Source organism: Orcinus orca, unplaced genomic scaffold (genome assembly GCF_937001465.1).
Source record: "Orcinus orca unplaced genomic scaffold, mOrcOrc1.1 scaffold_194, whole genome shotgun sequence".
Lineage (NCBI taxonomy): Eukaryota > Metazoa > Chordata > Mammalia > Artiodactyla > Delphinidae > Orcinus > Orcinus orca.
In genome coordinates, this window is record NW_026043826.1 from 250,787 (window position 1) to 275,055 (window position 24,269).

Sequence of the window (24,269 nt, forward strand, 5' to 3'; positions counted from 1 at the left end):
CGTCCCCGTCCTCTAACTCTATCCCTAGCCCTAACCCTAACCCTAACCCTTTCCCGAAGCCTTCCCCTCACCCGTCCCCTAATCCTAACCCGTACGCTAACACTAACCCGTGCCCTCACACGTACGCTCCCCCTAAAGCGTTGTAGTACCCTCACCTGGACCCTAAACCGTCCCCGTCCCCTAACCCTAACCCTACCCCGAACCCTAACCCTAACCCTTCCCAGAAGCCTGACCCTCACCCGTCCCCTAATCCTAACCCGTACGCTAACACTAACCCAAGCCCTCACACGTACGCTCCCCCTAAAGCGTTGTCGTTCCCTCACCTGGACCCTAAACCGTCCCCGTCCCCTAACCCTAAGCCTAGCCCGAACCCTAACCCTAACACTTCCCCGAAGCCTGACCCTCACCCGTCCCCTAATCCTAACCTGTACGCTAACACTAACCCCCGCCCTCACATGAACGCTCTCCCTAAGGCGTTATCGTCCCCTCACCTGGACCCTAAACCGTCCCCGTCCCCTAACCCTAGCCCGAACCCTAACCCTAACACTTCCGCGAAGCCTGACACTCACCCGTCCCGTAATCCTAACCCGTACGCTAACACTAACCAACGCCTTCACACGTACGCTCCCCCTAAAGCGTTGTCGTCCCCTCACCTGCACCCTAAACCGTCCCCGTCCCGTAACCCTAACCCTAGCCCGAACCCTAACGCTAACAGTTCCCCGAAGACTGACCCTCACCCGTCCCCTAATCATAACCTGTACGCTAACACTAACCCGCGCCCTCACACGTACGCTCCCCCTAAAGCGTTGTCGTACCCTTATCTGGACCTTAAACCGTCCCCGTTCCCTAACCCTATCCCTAGCCCAAACCCTAAGCCTAACCCTTCCCTGAAGCCTGACCCTCACCTGTCCCCTAATCCTAACCCGTACGCTAACACTAACCCGCGCCCTCACACGTACGCTCCCCCTAAAGCGTTGTTGGACCCTCACCTGAACACTAAACCGTCCCCGTCCCCTAACCCTAACCCTAGCCCGAACCCTAACCCTAACCCTTCCCCGAAGCCTGACACTCAACCGTCCCCTAATCCTAACCCGTACGCTAACACTAACCCGTGCCCTCACACGTACGCTCCCCCTAAAGCGTTGTCGTACCATCACCTGGACCCTAAACCGTCCCCGTCCCCTAACCCTAACCCTAGCCCGAACCCTAACCCTAACCCTTCCCAGCATCCTGACCCTCACCCGTCCCCTAATCTTAACCCGTACACTAACACTAACCCACGCCCTCACACGCACGCTCCCCCTAAAGCATTGTCGTACCCTCACCTGGAACCTAAACCGTCCCCGTCCCCTAACCGTAACCCTAGCCCGAACCCTAACCCTAACCCTTCTCCGAAGCCTGACCCTCACCCGTCCCCTAATCCTAAACTATACACCAACATTAACCCGCGTCCTCACACGTACGCTCCCCCTACATCGTTGTCGTCCCCGCACCTGGAACCTAAACCGACCCGTCTCCTAATCCTAACCCTAGCCCGAACCCTAACCCTAACCCTTCCCCGAAGCCTGACCCTCACCCGTCTCTTAATCCAAACCCGTACGCTAACACTAACCTGCGTCCTCACACGCACGCTCCCCCTAAAGCGTTGTCGTCCCCTCACCTGGACCCTAAAACTTCCCCGTCCCCTAACCCTAACCCTAGCCCGAACCCTAACCCTAACCCTTCCCCAAAGCCTGACCCTCACCCGTCCCCTAATCCTAATCCGTACGCTAACACTAACCGGCGCCCTCCCACGCAAGCTCCCCCTAAAGCGTTGTCGTCCCCTCACCTGGACCCTAAACCGTCCCCATCCCCTAACCCTAACCCTAGCCCGAACCCTAACCCTAACACTTCCCCGAAGCCTGACCCTCACCTGTCCCCTAATCCTAAACTGTACACTAACATTAACCCACACCCTCATACGTACACTCCCCCTAAAGCATTGTCGGACCCTCAACTGGACCCTAAACCGACCCGTCTCCTAATCCTAACCCTAGCCCGAACCCTAACCCTAACACTTCCCCGAAGCCTGACCCTCACCCGTCCCCTAATCCTAACCCGTACGGTAACACTAACCCGTGCCCTCACACGTACGCTCCCCCTAAAGCGTTGTCGTTCACTCACCTGGACCCTAAAACGTCCCCGTCCCCTAAACCTAAGCCTAGCCCGAACCCTAACCCTAACCCTTCCCCGAAACCTGACACTCACCCGTCCCCTAATCCTAACCCGTACGCTAACACTAACCCGCGCCCTCCCACGCAGGCTCCCCCTAAAGCATTGTCGAACCTCACCTGGACCCTAAACCGTCCCTGTCACCTAACCCTAACCCTAGCCCGTCCCCTTACCCTAACCCATCCCTGGAGCCTGACCCTCACCCGTCCCCTAATCCTAACCCGTACGCTAACACTAACCCGCGCCCTCATACGTACGCTCCCCCTAAAGCGTTGTCGTACCCTGACCTGGACCCTAAACCGTCCCCGTCCCCTAACCCTATCCCTAGCCCGAACCCTAACCCTAACACTTTCCCGAAGCCTGACCCTCACCCGTCCCCTAATCCTAACCCGTACGCTAACACTAACCCACGCCCTCACACGTACGCTCCCCCTAAAGCATTGTCGTACCCTCACCTGGAACCTAAACCGTTCCCGTCCCCTAACCCTAACCCTAGCCCGAACCCTAACCCTAACCCTTCCCCGAAGCCTGACCCTCACCCGTCCCCTAATCCTAACCCGTACGTTAACACTAACCCGCTCCCTCACACGCACACTCCCCCTAAAGCGTTGTCGTACCCTCACCTGGACCCTAAATTGTGCCCGTCCCCTAACCCTAACCCTAGCCCGAACCCTAACCCTAACACTTCCCCGAAGCCTGACCCTCACCCATCCCCTAATCCTAACCCTTACACTAACACTAACCTGCGTCCTCACACCCACGCTCCCCCTAAAGCATTGTCGTCCCCTCACCTGGACCCTAAAATGTCCCCGTCCCCTAACGCTAACCCTAGCCCGAATCCTAACCCTAACCCTTCCCCGAAGCTTGACGCTCACCCGTCCCCTAATCCTAATCCGTATGCTAACACTAACCCGTGCCCTCCCACGCATGCTCCCCCTAAAGCGTTGTTGTTCCCTCACCTGGACCCTAAACCGTCCCCGTCCCCTAACCTTAACCCTAGCCTGAACCCTAACCCTAACCCTTCCCCGAAGCCTGACCCTCACCCGTCCCCTAATCCTAACGCGTACGCTAACACTAACCCGCGCCCTCACACGCACGCTCCCCATAAAGCGTTGTCGTCCCCTTACCTGGAACCTAAACCGTCCCTGTCCCCTAACCCTAACCCTAGCCTGAACCCTAACCCTAACCCTTCCCCAAAGCCTGACCCTCACCCGTCCCCTAATCCTAAACTGTACACTAACATTAACCCACACCCTCACACGTACGCTCCCCCTAAAGCGTTGTCGTGCCCTCACCTGAACCCTAAACCGACCCGTCGCCTAATCCTAACCCTAGCCCGAACCCTAACCCTAACACTTCCCCGAAGCCTGACCCTCACCCGTCCCCTAATCCTAACCCGTACGCTAACACTAACCCACGCCCTCACACGTACGCTCCCCCTAAAGTGTTGTCGTCCCCTCACCTGGACCCTAAACCTTCCCTGTCCCCTAACCCTAACGCTAGCCCGAACCCTAACCCTAACACTTCCGCGAAGCCTGACCCTCACCCATCCCCTAATCCTAACCCGTACGCTAACACTAACCCGCACCCTCACACGTACACTCCCCGTAAAGCATTGTCGACACTCACCTGGACCCTAAATCGTCCCCGTCCCCTAACCCTAACCCTAGCCCGTCCCCTAACCCTAACCCATCCCTGGAGCCTGACCCTCACCCTTCCCCTAATCCTAACCCGTACGCTAACACTAACCCGCGCCCTCACACGTACGCTCCCCATAAAGCGTTTTCGTCCCCTCACCTGGACCCTAAACCGTCCCCGTCCCCTAACCCTAAACCTAGCCCGAACCGTAACCCTAACCCTTCCCCGAAGCCTGACACTCACCCGTCCCCTAATCCTAACCCATACGCTAACACTAACCTGTGTCCTCACACGCACGCTCCCCCTAAAGTGTTGTCGTTCCCTCACCTGGACCCTAAACCGTCCCCGTCCCCTAAACCTAACCCTAGCCCGAAACCTAACCCTAACCCTTCCCCGAAGCCTGACCCTCACCCGTCCCCTAATCCTAACGCGTACGTTAACACTAACCCGCGCCCTCACACGTACGCTCCCCCTAAAGCGTTGTCGTACCCTCACTAGGACCCTAAACCGTCCCCGTCCCTTAACCCTAACCCTAGCCTGAACCCTAACCCTAACTCTTCCCCGAAGCCTGACCCTCACCCGTCCCCTAATCCTAACCCGTACGCTAACACTAACCCGCGCTCTCACACGTACGCTCCCCCTAAAGCGTTGTCGTACCCTCACCTGGACCCTAAACCGTCCCCGTCCCCTAACTCTATCCCTAGCCCTAACCCTAACCCTAACCCTTCCCCAAAGCCTGACCCTCACTTGTCCCCTAATCCTAACCCGTACGCTAACACTAACCCGCGCCCTCACACGTACGCTCCTCCTAAAGAGTTGTTGTACCCTCACCTGGACCCTAAACCGTCCCCGTCACCTAACCCTAACCCTAGCCCGAACCCTAACCCTAACACTTCCCAGAAGCCTGACCCTCACCCGTCCCCTAATCCTAACCCGTACGCTAACACTAACCCACGCGCTCACACGCACGCTCCCCCTAAAGCATTGTAGTACCCTCACCTGGAACCTAAACCGTCCCCGTCCCCTAACCCTAATCCTAGACCGAACCCTAGCCCTAACCCTTCCCCGAAGCCTGACCCTCACCTGTCCCCTAATCCTAACCCGTACGCTACCACTAACCCGCGCCCTCACACGCACGCTCCCCCTAAAGCGTTGTCGTACCCTCACCTGGACCCTAATCGAACCTGTCCCCTAACCCTAACCCTAGCCCAAACCCTAACCCTAAACCTTCCCCGAAGCATGACCCTCAGCCGTCCCCTAATCCTAATCCGTACGCTAACACTAACCCGCGCCCTCACACGCACGCTCCCCCTAAAGCGTTGTCATACACTCACCTGGACCCTAAACCGTCCCCGTCTCCTAACACTAACCTTAGCCCGAACCCTAACCCTAACCCTTCCCCGAAGCCTGACCCTCACCCGTCCCCTAATCCTAACCCGTACGCTAACACTAACCCGTGCCCTCGCACGCGCGCTCCCCCTAAAGCGTTGTCGTACCCTCACCTGGACCGTGTACCATCCCTGTCCCCTAACCTTAACCCTAGCCTGAACCCTAACACTAACCCTTCCCCGAAGCCTGACCCTCACCCGTCCCCTAATCCTAATCCGTACGCTAACACTAACCCGCGCCCTCACACGCAAGCTCCCCATAAAGCGTTGTCGTACCCTCACCTGGACCCTAAACCGTCCCCGTCCCCTAATCCTAACCCTAGCCCGAACCCTAAACCTAATCCTTCCCCGAAGTCTGACCCTCACCCGTCCCATAATCCTAAACTATACACTAACATTAACCCGCGTCCTCACACGTACGCTCCCCCTAAAGCGTTGTCGTCCCCTCACCTGGACTCTAAACCTACCCGTCTCCTAATCCTAACCCTAGCCCGAACCCTAAACCTAAACCTTCCCCGAAGCCTGACACTCACCCATCCCCTAATCCTAACCCGTACGCTAACACTAACCTGCGTCCTCACACGCACGCTCCCCCTAAAGCGTTGTCGTCCCCTCACCTGGACCCTAAAACGTCCCCGTCCCCTAACCCTAACCCTAGCCCGAACCCTAACCCTAACCCTTCCCCGAAGCCGGACCCTCACCCGTCCCCTAATCCTAACCTGTACGCTAACACTAATCCGCGCCCTCACACGTACGCTCCCCCTAAAGTGTTGTCGTACCCTCACCTGGACACTAAACCGTCCCCGTCCCCTAACCCTAACACTAGCCCGAACCCTAACCCTAACCCTTCCCCGAGGCATGAGGCTCACCCATCCCTTATTCCTAACCCGTACGCTAAAACTAACCCACGCCCTCACTCGCACGCTCCCCCTAAAGCGTTGTCGTAGCCTCACCTGGACCCTAAACCGTCCCCGTCCCCTAACCCTAACCTTAGCCTGAACCCTAACCCTAACCCTTCCCCGAAGCCTGACCCTCACCCATCCCCTAATCCTAACCCGTACGCTAACACTAACCCGTGCCCTCGCACGCGCGCTCCCCCTAAAGCGTTGTCGTACACTCACCTGGACCGAAAACCGTCCCTGTCCCCTAACCTTAACCCTAGCCTGAACACTAACACTAACCCTTCCCCGAACCCTGACCCTCACCCGTCCCCTAATCCTAATCCGTACGATAAGACTATCACGCGCCCTCACACGCAAGCTCCCCATAAAGCGTTGTCGTCCCCTCACCTGGACCCTAAACCGTCCCCGTCCCCTAAACCTAACCCTAGCCCGAACCCTAACCCTAACCCTTCCCGAAGCCTGACCCTCACCCGTCCCCTAATCTTAATCCGTACGCTAACACTAACCAGCGCCCTCCCACGCACGCTCCCGCTAAAGCATTGTCGTACCCTCACCTGGACCCTAAACCGTCCCCGTCCCCTAACCCTAACCCTAGCCCGAACCCTAACCCTATCCTTTCCCCGAAGCCTGACCCTCACCCGTCCCCTAAACCTAACGCGTACGCTAACACTAACCCGCGCCCTCACACGTACGCTCCCCCTAAAGCGTTGTCGTACCCTCACCTGGACCCTAAACCGTCCCCGTCCCGTAACCCAAACCCTAGCCCGAACCCTAACCCTAACACTTCCCCGAAGCCTGACCCTCACCCGTCCCCTAATCCTAACATGTACGCTAACACTAACCCGCGCCCTCACACGTACGCTCGCCCTATAGCGTTGTCGTACACTCACCTGGACCCTAAACCGTCCCCGTCCCCTAACCCTATCCCTAGCCCAAACCCTAAGCCTAACCCTTCCCCGAAACCTGACCCTCACCTGTCCCCTAATCCTAACCCGAACGCTAACACTAACCCCCGCCCTCACACGTACGCTCCCCCTAAAGCGTTGTCGTACCCTCACATGGAACCTAAACCGTCCCCGTCCCCTAACCCTTACCCTAGCCCGATCCCTAAACCTAACCCTTCCCCGAAGCCTGTCCCTCACCCGTCCCCTAATCCTAAACTATACACTAACATTAACCCGCGTCCTCACACGTACGCTCCCCCTAAAGCGTTGTCGTCCCCTCACCTGGACTCTAAACCTACCCGTCTCCTAATCCTAACCCTAGCCTGAACCCTAACACTAACCCTTCCCCGAAGCCTGACCCTCACCCATCCCCTAATCCTAATCCGTAGGTTAACACTAACCTGCGTCCTCAAACGCACGCTCCCCCTAAAGCGTTGTCGTCTCCTCACCTGGACCCTAAAGCGTCCCCGTCCCCTAACCCTAACCCTAGCCCGAACCCTAAACCTAACCCTTCCCCGAAGCCGGACCCTCACCCGTACGCTAATCCTAACCCGTACGCTAACACTAACCCGCGCCCTCACACGCACGCTCCCCCTAAAGTGTTGTCGTACCCTCACCTGGACCCTAAATCGTCCCCGTCCCCTAACCCTAACCCTAGGCCGAACCCTAACCCTAACCCTTCCCCAAAGCATGACCCTCACCTGTCTCCTAATCCTAACCCGTACGCTAACAGTAACCCGCGCCCTCACAATTACGCTCCCCCTAAAGCGTTGTCATCCCCTCACCTGGACCCTAAACTGTCCCCGTCCCCTAACCCTAACCCTAGCCAGAACCCTAACCCTAACCCTTCCCCGAAGCCTGACCCTCACCCGTCCCCTAATCCTAACCCGTACGCTAACACTAACACGCGCCCTCACACGTACGCTCCCCCTAAAGCGTTGTCGTACCCTCACCTGGACCCTAAACCGTCCCCGTCCCCTAACACTAACCTTACCCCGAACCCTAACCCTAACCCTTCCCCGAAGCCTGACCCTCACCCGTTCCCTAATCCTAAACTATACACTAACATTAACCCACACCCTCACACGTACACTTCCCCTAAAGCGTTGTCGTGCCCTCACCTGGACCCTAAACCGACCCGTTTCCTAATCCTAACCCTAGCCCGTACCCTAAATCTAACACTTCCCCGAAGCCTGACCCTCACCCGTCCCCTAATCCTAACCCGTACGTTAACACTAACCCGCGCCCTCACACGTACGCTCCCCATAAAGCGTTGTCGTCCCCTCACCTGGACCCTAAACCGTCCCCGTCCCCTAACTCTATCCCTAGCCCTAACCCTAACCCTAACACTTCCCCGAAGCCTGACCCTCACCCGTCCCCTAATCCTAAACTGTACACTCACATTAACCCACACCCTCACACGTACACTCCCCCTAAAGCGTTGTCGTACCCTCATCTGGACCCTAAACCGACCCGTCTCCTAATCCTAACCCTAGCCCGAACCCTAACCCTAACAATTCCCCGAAGCCTGACCCTCACCCGTTCCCTAATCCTTACCCGTATGCTAACACTAACCCGCGCCCTCACACGCACGCTCCCCGTAAAGCATTGTCGTACCCTCACCTGGAAACTAAACTGTCCCCGTCCCCTAACCTTAACCCTAGCCCGAACCCTAAACCTAACCCTTCACCGAAGCCTGACCCTCACCCGTCCCCTAATCCTAATCCGTACGCTAACACTAACCCGTGCCCTCCCATGCACGCACCCCCTAAAGCGTTGTCGTACCTTCACCTGGACCCTAAACCGTCCACGTGCCCTAACCTTAACCCTAGCCTGAACCCTAACCCTAACCCTTCCCCGAAGCCTGACCCTCACCCGTCCCCTAATCCTAACCCGTACGCTAACACTAACCCGCGCCCTCACACGCACACTCCCCATAAAGCGTTGTCGTCCCCTCATCTGGACCCTAAACCGTCCCCGTCCCCTAACCCTAACCCTAGCCCGAAACCTAACCCTAACCCTTCCCCGAAGCCTGACCCTCACCCGTCCCCTAATCCTAAACTGTACACTAACTTTAACCCGCACCCTCACACGTACGCTCGCCCTAAAGGGTTGTCGTACCCTCACCTGGACCCTAAACCGACCCGTCTCCTAATCCTAACACTAGCCCGAACCCTAACCCTAACTCTTCCCCGAAGCCTGACCCTCACCCGTCACCTAATCCTAACCCGTACGCTAATACTAACCCCCGCCCTCACACGAACGCTCACCGTAAAGCGTTGTCGTCCCCTCACCTGGACCCTAAACCGTCCCCGTCCCCTAAAGCTAGCCCGAACCTTAACCCTAACACTTCCGCGAAACCTTACACTCACCCGTCCCTGAATCCTAACCCGTACGCTAACACTAATCCACGCCTTCACACGTACGCTCCCCCTAAAGCGTTGTCGTCCCCTCACCTGGACCGTAAACCATCCCCGTCCCCTAACCCTAACCATAGCCCGTCCCCTAACCTTAACCATTCCGCGAAGCCTGACCCTCACCTGTCTCCTAATCGTAACCCGTATGCTAACAATAACCCGCGCCCTAACAATTACGCTCCCCCTAAAGCGTTGTCATCCCCTCACCTGGACCCTAAACCGTCCCCGTGCCCTAACCCTAACCCTAGCCGGAACACTAACCCTAACCCTTCACCGTAGCCTGACCCTCACCCGCCCCCTAATCCTAACGCATACGCTAACACTAAACCACGCCCTCACACGTACGCTCCCCCTAAAGCGTTGTTGTACCCTCACCTCGACCCTAAACCGTCCCTGTCCCTTAACCCTAACCCTAGCCCGAACCCTAACCCTTACCCTTCCCAGAAGCCTGACCCTCACACGTCCCCTAATCCTAACCCGTACGCTAACACTAACCCAAGCCCTCACACGCATGCTCCTCCTAAAGCATTGTCGTACCCTCACCTGGAAAATAAACCGTCCCCGTCCCCTAACCCTAACCCTAGCCCGAACCCTAAACCTAACCCTTCCCCGAAGCCGGACCCTAACCCGTCCGCTAATCCTAACCCGTACGCTAACACTAACCCGCACCCTCAGACGCACGCTCCCCCTAAAGTGTTGTCGTACCCTCACCTGGACCCTAAATCGGCCCCGTCCCCTAACCCTAACCCTAGCCCTAAACCTAACCCTAATCCTTCCCCGAAGCATGACCCTCACCCGTCCCCTAATCCTAACCCGTACCCTAACACTAACCCGCGCCCTCACACGCACGCTCCCCCTAAAGCGTTGTCGTACCCTCACCTGGACCCTAAACCGTCCCCGTCCCCTAACCCTAACCCTAGCCCAAACCCTAACCCTAACCCTTCCCCGAAGCCTGACCCTCACCCGTCCCCTAATCCTAAACTGTACACTAACTTTAACCCGCACCCTCACACGTACGCTCGCCCTAAAGGGTTGTCGTACCCTCACCTGGACCCTAAACCGTCCCCGTGCCCTAACCCTAACCCTAGCCGGAACACTAACCCTAACCCTTCACCGAAGCCTGACCCTCACCCGTCCCCTAATCCTAACGCATACGCTAACACTAAACCGCGCCCTCACACGTACGCTCCTCCTAAAGCGTTGTTGTACCCTCACCTCGACCCTAAACCTTCCCTGTCCCTTAACCCTAACCCTAGCCCGAACCCTAACCCTAACCCTTCCCAGAAGCCTGACCCTCACATGTCCCCTAATCCTAACCCGTACGCTAACACTAACCCAAGCCCTCACACGCACGCTCCTCCTAAAGCATTGTCGTACCCTCACCTGGAAAATAAACCGTCCCCGTCCCCTAACCCTAACCCTAGCCCGAACCCTAAACCTAACCCTTCCCCGAAGCCGGACCCTAACCCGTCCGCTAATCCTAACCCGTACGCTAACACTAACCCGCACCCTCAGACGCACGCTCCCCCTAAAGTGTTGTCGTACCCTCACCTGGACCCTAAATCGGCCCCGTCCCCTAACCCTAACCCTAGCCCTAAACCTAACCCTAATCCTTCCCCGAAGCATGACCCTCACCCGTCCCCTAATCCTAACCCGTACCCTAACACTAACCCGCGCCCTCACACGCACGCTCCCCCTAAAGCGTTGTCGTACCCTCACCTGGACCCTAAACCGTCCCCGTCCCCTAACCCTAACCCTAGCCCAAACCCTAACCCTAACCCTTCCCAGAAGCCTGACCCTCACCCGTCCCCTAATCCTAAACTGTACACTAACATTAACCCACACCCTCACACGTACACTCCCCCTAAAGCGTTGTCGTACCCTCATCTGGACCCTAAACGGACCCGTCTCCTAATCCTAACCCTAGCCCGAACCCTAACCCTAACACTTCCCCGAAGCCTGACCCTCACCCGTCCCCTAATCCTAACCCGTACGCTAATACTAACCCCCGCCCTCACACGCATGCTCCCAATAAAGCGTTGTCGTCCCCTCACCTGGACCCTAAACCGTCCCCGTCCCCTAACCCTAACCCTAGCCCGAACACTAAACCTAACCCTTCCCCGAAGCCTGACCCTCACCCGGCCCCTAATCCTAAACTATACACTAACATTAACCCGCGTCCTCACACGTACGCTCCCCCTAAAGCGTTGTCGCCCCTCACCTGGACTCTAAACCTACCCGTCTCCTAATCCTAACCCTAGCCCGAACACTAACACTAACCCTTCCCCGAAGCCTGACCCTCACCCATCCCCTAATCCTAACCCGTACGCTAACACTAACCTGCGTCCTCACACGCACGCTCCCCCTAAAGCGTTGTCGTACCCTCACCTGGACCCTAAACCGTCCCCGTCCCCTAACTCTAACCCTAGCCCGAACCCTAACTCTAACCCTTCCCCGAAGCCGGACCCTCACCCGTCCCCTAATCCTAACCCGTACGCTAACACTAACTCGTGCCCTCCCACGCACGCTCCCCCAAAGCGTTGTCGTACCCTCACCTGGACCCTAAACCGTCCCCGTCCCCTAACCCTAACCTTAGCCCGAACCCTAACCCTAACCCTTCCCCGAAGCCTGACCCACACCCGTCCCCTAATCCTAACCCGTACGCTAACACTAACCCGTGCCCTCCCACGCACGCTCCCCCAAAGCGTTGTCGTACCCTCACCTGGACCCTAAACCGTCCCCGTCCCCTAACCCTAACCTTAGCCCGAACCCTAACCCTAACACTTCCCCGAAGCCTGACCCTCACCCGTCCCCTAATCCTAACCCGTACGCTAACACTAACACGTGCCCTCCCACGCACGCTCCCCCAAAGCGTTGTCGTACCCTCACCTGGACCCTAAACCGTCCCCGTCCCCTAACCCTAACCCTAGCCCGAACCCTAACCCTAACCCTTCCCCGAAGCCGGACCCTCAACCGTCCCCTAATCCTAACCTGTACGCTAACACTAACCCGCGCCCTCACACGCACGCTCCCCCTAAAGCGTTGTCGTACCCTCACCTGGACCCTAAACCGTCCCCGTCCCCTAACCCTAACCTTAGCCCGAACCCTAACCCTAACACTTCCCTGAAGCCTGACCCTCACCCGTCCCCTAATCCTAACCCGTACGCTAACACTAACCCGTGCCCTCCCACGCACGCTCACCGTAAAGCGTTGTCGTCCCGTCACCTGGACCCTAAACCGTCCCCGTCCCCTAAACCTAGCCCGAACCCTAACCCTAACACTTCCGCGAAGCCTTACACTCACCCGTCCCTTAATCCTAAACCGTACGCTAACACTAATCCGCGCCTTCACACGTACGCTCCCCCTAAAGCGTTGTCGTCCCCTCTCCTTGACCGAAAACCATCCCCGTCCCCTAACCCTAACCATAGCCCGTCCCCTAACCCTAACCCTTCCCCGAAGCCTGACCCTCACCTGTCTCCTAATCGTAACCCGTACACTAACACTAACCCGCGCCCTCACACGCACACTCCCGATAAAGTGTTGTCGTCCCCTCACCTGGACCCTAAACCGTCCCCGTCCCCTAACCCTAACCTTAGCCCGAACCCTAACCCTAACCCTTCCCCAAAGCCTGACCCTCACCCGTCCCCAAATCCTAAACTGTACACTAACATTAACCCACACCCTCACACGTACTCTCCCCCTAAAGCGTTGTCGTGCCCTCACCTGGACCCTAAACCGACCCGTCCCCTAATCCTAACCCTAGCCCGAACCCTAACCCTAACACTTCCCCGAAGCCTGACTCTCACCCGTCCCCTAATCCTAACCCGTACGCTAACACTAACCCCCGCCCTCACACGTATGCTCCCCCTAAAGTGTTGTCGTCCCCTCACCTGGACCCTAAACCGTCCCTGTGCCCTAACCCTAACCCTAGCCGGAACCCTAACCCTAACACTTCCGTGAAGCCTTACCCTCAACCATCCCCTAATCCTAACCCGTACGCTAACACTAACCCGCACCCTCACACGTACGCTCCCCCTAAAGCATTGTCGACCCTCACCTCGACCCTAAACCGTCCCCGTCCCCTAACCCTAACCCTAGCCCGTCCCCTAACCCTAACCCATCCCCGGAGCCTAACCCTCACCCTTCCCCTAATCCTAACCCGTACGCTAACAGTAACCCCGCCCTCACACGAACGCTACCCCTAAAGCGTTGTTGTCCCCTCACCTGGACCCTAAACCGTCCCCTTCCCCTAAACCTAGCCCGAACCCTAACCCTAACACTTCCGCGAAGCCTTACACTCACTCGTCCCTTAATCCTAACCCGTATGCTAACACTAATCCACGCCTTCACACGTACGCTCCCCCTAAAGCGTTGTCGTCCCCTCACCTGGACCATAAACCATCCCCATCCCCTAACGCTAACCATAGCCCGTCCCCTAACCCTAACCTTTCCCCGAAGCCTGACCCTCTCTTGTCCCCTAATAGTAACCCGTACACTAACAATAACCCGCGCACTAACAATTACGCTCCCCCTAAAGCGTTGTCATACCCTCACCTGGTCCCTAAACCGTCCCCATGCCCTAACCCTAACCCTAGCCGGAACCCTAACCCTAACCCTTCACCAAAGCCTGACCCTCACCCGTCCCCTAATCCTAACGCGTACGTTAACACTAACCCACGCCCTCACACGTACGCTCCCCCTAAAGCGTTGTCGTACCCTCACCTGGACCCTAAACTGTCCCCGTCCCCTAACCCTAACCCTAGCCAGAACCCTAACCCTAACCCTTCCCCGAACCCTCAGCCTCACCCATCCCCTAATCCTAACCCGTACGCTAACACTAAACCGCGCCCTCACATGTACGCTCCCCCTAAAGCGTTGTCGTACCCTCACCTGGACCCTAAATCTTCGCCGTCCCCTAACTCTATCCCTAGCCCTAACCCTAAACCTAACCCTTCCCAGAAGCCTCACGCTCACCCGTCCCCTAATCCTAACCCGTACGCTAACACTAACCCGCGCCCTCACACGCACGCTCCCCCTAAAGCATTGTCGTACCCTCACCTGGAACCTAAACCGTCCCCGTCCCCTAACCCTAACCCTAGCCCGAACCCTATCCCTAACCCTTCCCCGAAGCCTGACCCTCACCCGTCCCCTAATCCTAACCCGTACGCTAACACTAACCCGTGCCCTCGCACGCACGCTCCCCCTAAAGCGTTGTCGTACCCTCACCTGGACCGTAAACCGTCCCCGTCCCCTAACCTTAACCCTAGCCTGAACCCTAACACTAACCCTTCCCCGAAGCCTGACCCTCAACCGTCCCCTAATCCTAATCCGTACGCTAACACTAACCCGCGCCCTCACACGCACGCTCCTCATAAAGCGTTGTCGTCCCTTCACCTGGACCCTAAACCGTCCCCGTCCCCTAATCCTAACCCTAGGCCGAACGCTAAACCTAACCCTTCCCCGAAGCCTGACCCTCACCCGTCCCGTAATCCTAAACTATACACTAAAATTAACCCGCGTCCTCACACGTACGCTCCCCCTAAAGTGTTGTCGTACCCTCACCTGGACCCTAAATCGTCCCCGTCCCCTAACCCTAACCCTAGCCCGAACCCTAACCCTAACCCTTCCCCGAGGCATGACCCTCACCCGTCCCCTAATCCTAACCCGTACGCTAACACTAACCCGCCCCCTCACATGCACGCTCCCCATAAAGTGTTGTCGTCCCCTCACCTGGACCCTAAACCGTCCCCGTCCCCTAACCCTAACCCTAGCCCGAACCCTAACCGTAACCCTTCCCCGAAGCCTGACCCTCACCCGTCCCCTAATCCTAACCCGTACGCTAACACTAACCCTCACCCTCACACGTACGCTCCCCCTAAAGCATTGTCGACCCTCACCTGGTCCCTAAACCGTCCCCGTCCCCTAACCCTAACCCTACCCCGAACCCTAACCCTAACCCTTCCCAGAAGCCTGACCGTCAACCGTCCCTTAATCCTAACCCGTACGCTAACACCAACCCGCGCCCTCACACGCACGCTCCCCCAAAGCATTGTCGTACCCTCACCTGGAACCTAAACCGTCCCCGTCCCCTAACCCTAACCCTAGCCCGAACCCTAACCCTAACCCTTCCCCGAAGCATGACCCTCACTTGTCCCCTAATCGTAACCCGTACGCTAACAATAACCCGCGCCCTAACAATTACGCTCCCCCTAAAGCGTTGTCATACCCTCACCTGGACCCTAAACGGTCCCCATGCCCTAACCCTAACCTTAGCCGGAACCCTAACCCTAACCCTTCACCAAAGCCTGACCCTCACCCGTCCCCTAATCCTAACGCGTACGCTAACACTAACCCACGCCCTCACACGTACGCTCCCCCTAAAGCGTTGTCGTACCCTCACCTGGACCCTAAACCGTCCCCGTCCCCTAACCCTAACCCTAGCCCGAACCCTAACCCTAACACTTCCCCGAAGCCTGACCCTCACCCGTCCCCTAATCCTAACCCGTACGCTAACACTAACCCGCGCCCTCACACGTACGCTCCCCCTAAAGCGTTGTCATCCCCTCACCTGGACCCTAAACCGTCCCCGTCCCCTAACCCTAACCCTACCCCGAACCCTAACCCTAACCCTTCCCAGAAGCCTGACCCTCACCCGTCCTATAATCTTAACCCGAACGCTAACACTAACCCGCGCCCTCACACGCACGCTCCCCCTAAAGCATTGTCATACCCTCACCTGGAACCTAAACCGTCCCCGTCCCCTAACCCTAACCCTAGCCCGAACCCTAACCCTAACACTTCCCCGAAGCCTGACCCTCACCGGTCCCCTAATCCTAACCCGTACGCTAACACTAACCTGTGTCCTCACACGCACTCTCCCCCTAAAGCGTTGTAGTTCCCTCACCTGTCCCCTAAACCGTCCCCGTCCTCTAACCCTAAGCCTAGCCCGAAACCTAACCCTAACCCTTCCCCGAAGCCTGACCCTCACCCGTCCCCTAATCCTAACGCGTACGCTAACACTAACCCGCGCCCTCACACGTACGCTCCCCCTAAAGCGTTGTCGTACACTCACCTGGACCCTAAACTGTCCCCGTCCCCTAACCCTAACCCTACCCCGAACACTAACCCTAACACTTCCCCGAACCCTCACCCTCAACCGTCCCCTAATCCTAACTCGTACGCTAACACTAACACGCGCCCTCACACGTACGCTCCCCCTAAAGCGTTGTCGTACCCTCACCTGGACCCTAAACCTTCCCCGTCCCCTAACTCTATCCCTAGCCCTAACTCTAACCCTAACCCTTCCCAGAAGCCTCACGCTCACCCGTCCCCTAATCCTAACCCGTACGCTAACACTAACCAACGAGCTCACACGCACGCTCCCCCTAAAGCATTGTCGTACCCTCACCTGGAACCTAAACCGTCCCTGTCCCCTAACCCTAACCCGAGCCCGAACCCTAGCCTTAATCCTTCCCCGAAGCCTGACCCTCACCCATCCCCTAATCCTAAACCGTACGCTAACACTAACCCGTGCCCTCGCACGCACGCTCCCCCTAAAGCGTTGTCGTACCCTCACCTGGACCGTAAACCGTCCCCGTCCCCTAACCTTAACCCTAGCCTGAACCCTAACACTAACCCTTCCCCGAAGCCTGACACTCACCCGTCCCCTAATCCTAATCCGTACGCTAACACTAACCCCGCCCTCACACGAACGCTCCCCCTAAAGCGTTGTCGTCCCCTCACCTGGACCCTAAACCGTCCCCTTCCTCTAAACCTAGCCCGAACCCTAACCCTAACACTTCCGCGAAGCCTTACACTCACTCGTCCCTTAATCCTAACCCGTACGCTAACACTAATCCAAGCCTTCACGCGTACGCTCCCCCTAAAGCGTTGTCGTCCCCTCACCTGGACCATAAACAATCCCCGTCCCCTAACACTAACCATAGCCCGTCCCCTAACCCTAACCCTTCCCCGAAGCCTGACCCTCTCTTGTCCCCTAATAGTAACCCGTACACTAACAATAACCCGCGCACTAACAATTACGCTCCCCCTAAAGCGTTGTCATACCCTCACCTGGACCCTAAACCGTCCCCATGCCCTAACCCTAACCCTAGCCGGAACCCTAACCCTAACCCTTCACCAAAGCCTGACCCTCACCCGTCCCCTAATCCTAACGCGTACGTTAACACTAACACACGCCCTCACACGTACGCTCCCCCTAAAGCGTTGTCGTACCCTCACCTGGACCCTAAACCATTCCCGTCCCCTAACCCTAACCCTAGCCCGAACCCTAACCCTAACACTTCCCCGAAGCCTGACACTCACCCGTCCTATCATCCTAACCCGAACGCTAACACTAACCCGCGCCCTCACACGCACGCTCCCCCTAAAGCATTGTCGTACCCTCACCTGGAACCTAAACCGTCCCCGTCCCCTAACCCTAACCCTAGCCCGAACCCTAACCCTAACACTTCCCCGAAGCCTGACCCTCACCCGTCCCCTAATCCTAACCCGTACGCTAACACTAACCTGTGTCCTCACACGCACGCTCCCCCTAAAGAGTTGTCGTTCCCTCACCTGGACCCTAAACCGTCCCCGTCCTCTAAACCTAAGCCTAGCCCGAAACCTAACCCTAACCCTTCCCCGAAGCCTGACCCTCACCCGTCCCCTAATCCTAACGCGTACGCTAACACTAACCCGCGCCCTCACACGTACGCTCCCCCTAAAGCGTTGTCGTACCCTCACCTGGACCCTAAACTGTCCCCGTCCCCTAACCCTAACCCTAGCCCGAACCCTAACCCTAACCCTTCCCCGAACCCTCACACTCACCCGTCCCCTAATCCTAACCCGTACGCTAACACTAACCCGCGCCCTCACATGTACGCTCCCCCTAAAGCGTTGTCATACCCTCACCTGGACCCTAAACCTTCGCCGTCCCCTAACTCTATCCCTAGCCCTAACCCTAACCTTAACCCTTCACAGAAGCCTCACGCTCACCCGTCCCCTAATCCTAACCCGTACGCTAACACTAACCAACGCCCTCACACGCACTCTCCCCCTAAAGCATTGTCGTACCCTCACCTGGAACCTAAACCGTCCCCGTCCCCTAACCCTAACCCTAGCCCGAACCCTAGCCCTAACCCTTCCCCGAAGCCTGACCCTCACCCTTCCCCTAATCCTAACCCGTACGCTAACACTAACCCATGCCCTCGCACGCACGCTCCCCCTAAAGCGTTGTCGTACCCTCACCTGGAACCTAAACCGTCCCCGTCCCCTAACCCTAACCCTAGCCCGAACCCTAACCCTAACCCTTCCCCGAAGCATGACCCTCACCCGTCCCCTAATCCTAACCCATACGCTAACACTAACCCGCGCCCTCAAACGCACGCTCCCCATAAAGCGTTGTCGTACCCTCACCTGGACCCTAAACCGTCCCCGTCCCGTAACCCTAACCCTAGCCCGAACCCTAAACCTAACCCTTCCCCAAAGCGTGACCCTCACCCGTCCCCTAATCCTAACCTGTACACTAACACTAACCCACGCCTTCACACGCACGCTCCCCCTAAAGCATTGTCGTACCCTCACCTGGAACCTAAACCGTCCCCGTCCCCTAACCCTAACCCTAGCCCGAACCCTAACGCTAACCCTTCTCCGAAGCATGACCCTCAGCCGTCCCCTAATCCTAACCCGTACACTAACACTAACCCGCGCCCTCACACGCACGATCCCCCTAAAGCGTTGTCGTACCCTCACCTGGACCCTAAACCGTGCCCGTCCCCTAACACTTATCTTAGCCCGAACCCTAACCCTAAACCTTCCCCGAAGCCTGACCCTCACCCGTCCCCTAATCCTAACCCGTACGCTAACACTAACCCGTGTCCTCACACGCACGCTCCCCCTAAAGCGTTGTCGTACACTCACCTGGACCGTAAACCGTCCCCGTCCCCTAACGTTAACCCTAGCCTGAACCCTAACCTTAACCCTTTCCCGAAGCCTGACCCTCACATGTCCCCTAATCCTATCCCGTACGCTAACAGTAACCCGCGCCCTCACAATTACGCTCCCCCTAAAGCGTTGTCATCCCCTCACCTGGACCCTAAACCGTCCCCGTCCCCTAACCCTAACCCTAGCCCGAACCCTAACCCTAACCCTTCCCCGAAGCCTGACCCTCACCCGTCCCCTAATCCAAACCCGTACGCTAACACTAACCCGCACCCTCACACGTACGCTCCCCCTAAAGCGTTGTCGTCCCCTCACCTGGACCCTAAAACGACCCGTCTCCTAATCCTAACCCTAGCCCGAACCCTAACCCTAACCCTTCCCTGAAGCCTGATCCTCACCCGTCCCCTAATCCTAAACCGTACGCTAACACTAACCTGCGTCCTCACACGCACGCTCCCCCTAAAGCGTTGTCGTCCCCTCACCTGGACCCTAAAACGTCCCCGTCCCCTAAACCTAACCCTAGCCCGAACACTAACCCTAACCCTTCCCGAAGCCTGACACTCACCCGTCCCCTAATCCTAATCCCTACACTAACACTAACCCGCGCCCTCCCACGCACGCTCCCCCTAAAGCATTGTCGTACCCTCACCTGGACCCTAAACTGTCCCCGTCCCCTAACCTTAACCCTAGCCTGAACCCTAACCCTAACCCTTCCCCAAAGCCTGACCCTTACCCGTCCCCTAATTCTAACCCGTACATTAACACTAACCCGCGCCCTCACACGCACATTCCCGATAAAGTGTTGTTGTCCCCTCACCTGGAAACTAAACCGTCCCCGTCCCCTAACCCTAACCCTAGCCCGAACCCTAACCCTAAACCTTCCCCGAAGCCTGACCCTCACCCATCCCCTAATCTTAAACTGTACACTAATGTTAACTCACACCCTCACACGTACTCTCCCCCTAAAGCGTTGTCGTGCCCTCACCTGGACCCTAAACCGACCCGTCTCCTTATCCTAACCCTAGCCCGAACCCTAACCCTAACACTTCCCCGAAGCCTGACCCTCACCCGTCCCCTAATCCTAACCCGTAGGCTAACACTAACCCCCGCCCTCACACGTGCGCTCCCCCTAAAGTGTTGTCGTCCCCTCACCTGGACCCTAAACCGTCCCAGTCCCCTAACCCTAAACCTAACCCGAACCCTAACCCTAACACTTCCGCGAAGCCTGACCCTCACCCATCCCCTAATCCTAACCCGTACGCTAACAGTAACCCGCACCCTCACACGTGCGCTCCCCCTAAAGCATTGTCGGCCCTCATCTGGACCCTAAACCGTCCCCGTCCCCTAACCCTAACCCTAGCCCGTCCCCTAACCCTAACCCATCCCCGGAGCCTGACAATCACCCTTCTCCTAATCCTAACCCGTACGATAACACTAACCCGCGCCCTCACACGTACGCTCCCCCTAAAGCGTTGTCGTACCCTCACCTGGACTCTAAACCTACCCGTCTCCTAATCCTTACCCTAGCCCGAACCGTAACAGTAACCCTTCCCCGAAGCCTGACCCTCACCCATCCCCTAATCCTAACCCGTACGCTAACACTAACCTGCGTCCTCACACGCACACTCCCCCTAAAGTGTTGTCGTCCCCTCACCTGGACCCTAAAACGTCCCCGTCCCCTAACCCTAAACCTAGCCCGAACCCTAAACCTAACACTTCCCGAAAGTCGGACACTCACCCGTCCCCTAATCCTAACCCGTACGCTAACACTAACCCGCGCCCTCACACGCACTCTCCCCCTAAAGTGTTGTCGTACCCTCACCTGGACCCTAAACCGTCCCCGTCCCCTAACCCTAAGCCTAGCCCGAACCCTAACCCTAACACTTCCCCGAACCCTGACCCTCACCCGTCCCCTAATCCTAACCCGTACGCTAACTCTAACCCCCGCCCTCACATGAACGCTCCCCCTAAGGCGTTGTCGTCCCCTCACCTGGACCCTAAACCATCCCCGTCACCTAACTCTATCCCTAGCCCTAACCCTAACCCTAACCCTTCACCGAAGCCTGACCCTCACCCGTCCCCTAATCCTAACGCATACGCTAACACTAACCCACGCCCTCACACGTATGCTCCCCCTAAAGCGTTGTTGTACCCTCACCTGGACCCTAAACCGTCACCGTCCCCTAACCCTAACCGTACCCCGAACCCTAACCCTAACACTTCCCAGAAGCCTGACCCTCACCCGTCCCCTAATCCTAACCCGTACGCTAACACTAACCCGCGCCCTCACACGCACGCTCCCCCTAAAGCGTTCTTGTACCCTCACCTGGACCCTAAATCGAACCCATCCCCTAACCCTAACCCTAGCCCGAACCCTAAAACTAACCCTTCCCCGAAGCATGACCCTCACCCGTCGCCTAATCCTAACCCGTACACTAACACTAACCCGCGCCCTCACATGCACGCTCCCCATAAAGCATTGTCGTCCCGTTACCTGGACCCTAAACCATCCCCGTCCCCTAAACCTAACCCTAGCCCGAATCCTAAACCTAACCCTTCCCCGAAGCCTGACCCTCACCCGTCCCCTAATCCTAAACTATACACTAACATTAACCCGCGCCCTCACACGTACGCTCCCCCTAAAGCGTTGTCGTCCCCTCACCTGGACCCTAAACCGACCCGTCTCCTAATCCTAACCCTAGCCCGAACGCTAACCCTAACCCTTCCCCGAAGCCTGATCCTCACCCGTCCCCTAATCCTAACCCGTACGGTAACACTAACCTGCGTCCTCACACGCACGCTCCCCCTGAAGCGTTGTCGTCCCCTCACCTGGACCCTAAAACGTCCCCGTCCCCTAACCTTAACTCTAGCCCGAACCCTAAACCTAACCCTTCCCCGAAGCCTGACCCTCACCCGTCCCCTAATCCTAACCTGTACGCTAACACTAACACCCGACCTCACACGAACGCTCCCCCTAAAGCGTTGTCGTCCCCTCACCTGGACCCTAAACCATCCCCGTTCCCTAAACCTAGCCCGAACCGTAACCCTAACACTTCCGCGAAGCCTGACACTCACCCGGCCCTTAAGCCTAACCCGTACGCTAACACTAACCGGCGCCTTCACACGTACGCTCCCCCTAAAGCGTTGTTGTACCCTCAACAGGACCCTAAACCGTCCCCGTCCCCTAACCCTAACCCTAGCCTGAACCCTAACCCTAACCCTTCCCAGAATCCTAACCCTCACCCGTCCCCTAATCCTAACCCGTACACTTACACTAACCCACGCCCTCACACGCACGCTCCCCCTAAAGCGTTGTCGTACCCTCACCTGGAACCTAAACCATCTCCGTCCCCTAACCCTAACCCTAGCCCGAACCATAACCCTAACCATTCCCCGAAGCCTGACCCTCACCCATCCCCTAATCCTAACCCGTACGCTAACACTAACCCGCGCCCTCACACGCACGCTCCCCCTGAAGCGTTGTCGTACCCTCACCTGGACCCTAAACCGACCCGTCTCCTAATCCTTACCCTAGCCAGAACCCTAACCCTAACCCTTCCCTGAAACCTGATACTCACCCGTCCCCTAATCCTAACCCGTACGCTAACACTAACCTGCGTCCTCACACGCACGCTCCCCCTAAAGCGTTGTCGTCCCCTCACCTGGACCCTAAAACGTCCCCATCCCCTAAACCTAAGCCTAGCCCGAACCCTAACCCTAAACCTTCCCGAAGCCTGACACTCACCCGTCCCCTAACCCTAATCCGTACACTAACACTAACCCGTGCCCTCCCACGCACGCTCCCCCTAAAGCGTTGTCGTCCCCTCACCTGGACCCTAAGCCGTCCCCGTGCCCTAAACTTAACCCTAGCCTGAACCCTAACCCTAACCCTTCCCCGAAGCTTGACCCTCACCCGTCCCCTAATCCTAACCCGTACACTAACACTAACCCGCGCCCTCACATGCACACTCCCGATAAAGTGTTGTCGTCCCCTCACCTGGACCCTAAACCATCCCCGTCCCCTAACCCTAACCCTAGCCCGAACCCTAACCCTAACACTTCCCCGAAGCCTGACCCTCACCCGTCCCCTAATCCTAAACTGTACACTAACATTAACCCACACCCTCACACATACTCTCCCCCTAAAGCGTTGTCGTGCCCTCACCTGGACCCTAAACCGACCCGTCTCCTAATCCTAACCCCAGCCCGAACCCTAACCCTAACACTTCCCCGAAGCCTGACACTCACCCGTCCCCAAATCCTAACCCGTACGCAAACACTAACCCACGCCCTCACACGCACGCTCCCCCTAAGCATTGTCAACCCTCACCTGGACCCGAAACCGTCCCCGTCCCCTAACCCTAACCCTAGTCCGTCCCGTAACCCTAACCCATCCCCGGAGCCTGACCCTCACACTTCCCCTAATCCTAACCCATACGCTAACACTAACCTGCGCCCTCACACGTACGCTCCCCCTAAAACGTTGTCGTCCCCTCACCTGGAACCTAAACCGTCCCCGTCCCATAAACCTAGCCCGAACCCTAACCCTAACACTTCCGCGAAGCCTTACACTCACCCGTCCCTTAATCCTAACCCGTACGCTAACACTAATCCGCGCCTTCACACGTACGCTCCCCCTAAAGCGTTGTCGTACCCTCACCTGGACCGTAAACCGTCCCCGTCCCCTAACTCTATCCCTAGCCCTAACCCTAACCCTAACCCTTCCCCGAAGCCTCACCCTCACCCGTCCCCTAATCCTAACCCGTACGCTAACACTAACCCGCGCCCTCACAAGTACGATCCCCCTAAAGAGTTGTTGTACACTCA

The 24,269-nt window shown here is 57.5% G+C and overlaps 1 long non-coding RNA gene across 2 annotated transcripts in view; it reads right to left on the reverse strand.

Annotated features, from left to right (window-relative positions):
- Positions 1–2,400: 2,400 nt before the first annotated feature.
- The window catches only part of LOC125963197 (uncharacterized), a 43,999-nt gene continuing 22,130 nt past the window's right edge, over positions 2,401–24,269 (reverse strand). For both annotated transcript variants that reach the window (XR_007475018.1, XR_007475017.1), the window contains exon 3: positions 2,401–2,589. This is a non-coding gene — a long non-coding RNA (uncharacterized LOC125963197). The remainder of the gene's footprint in view (positions 2,590–24,269) is intronic.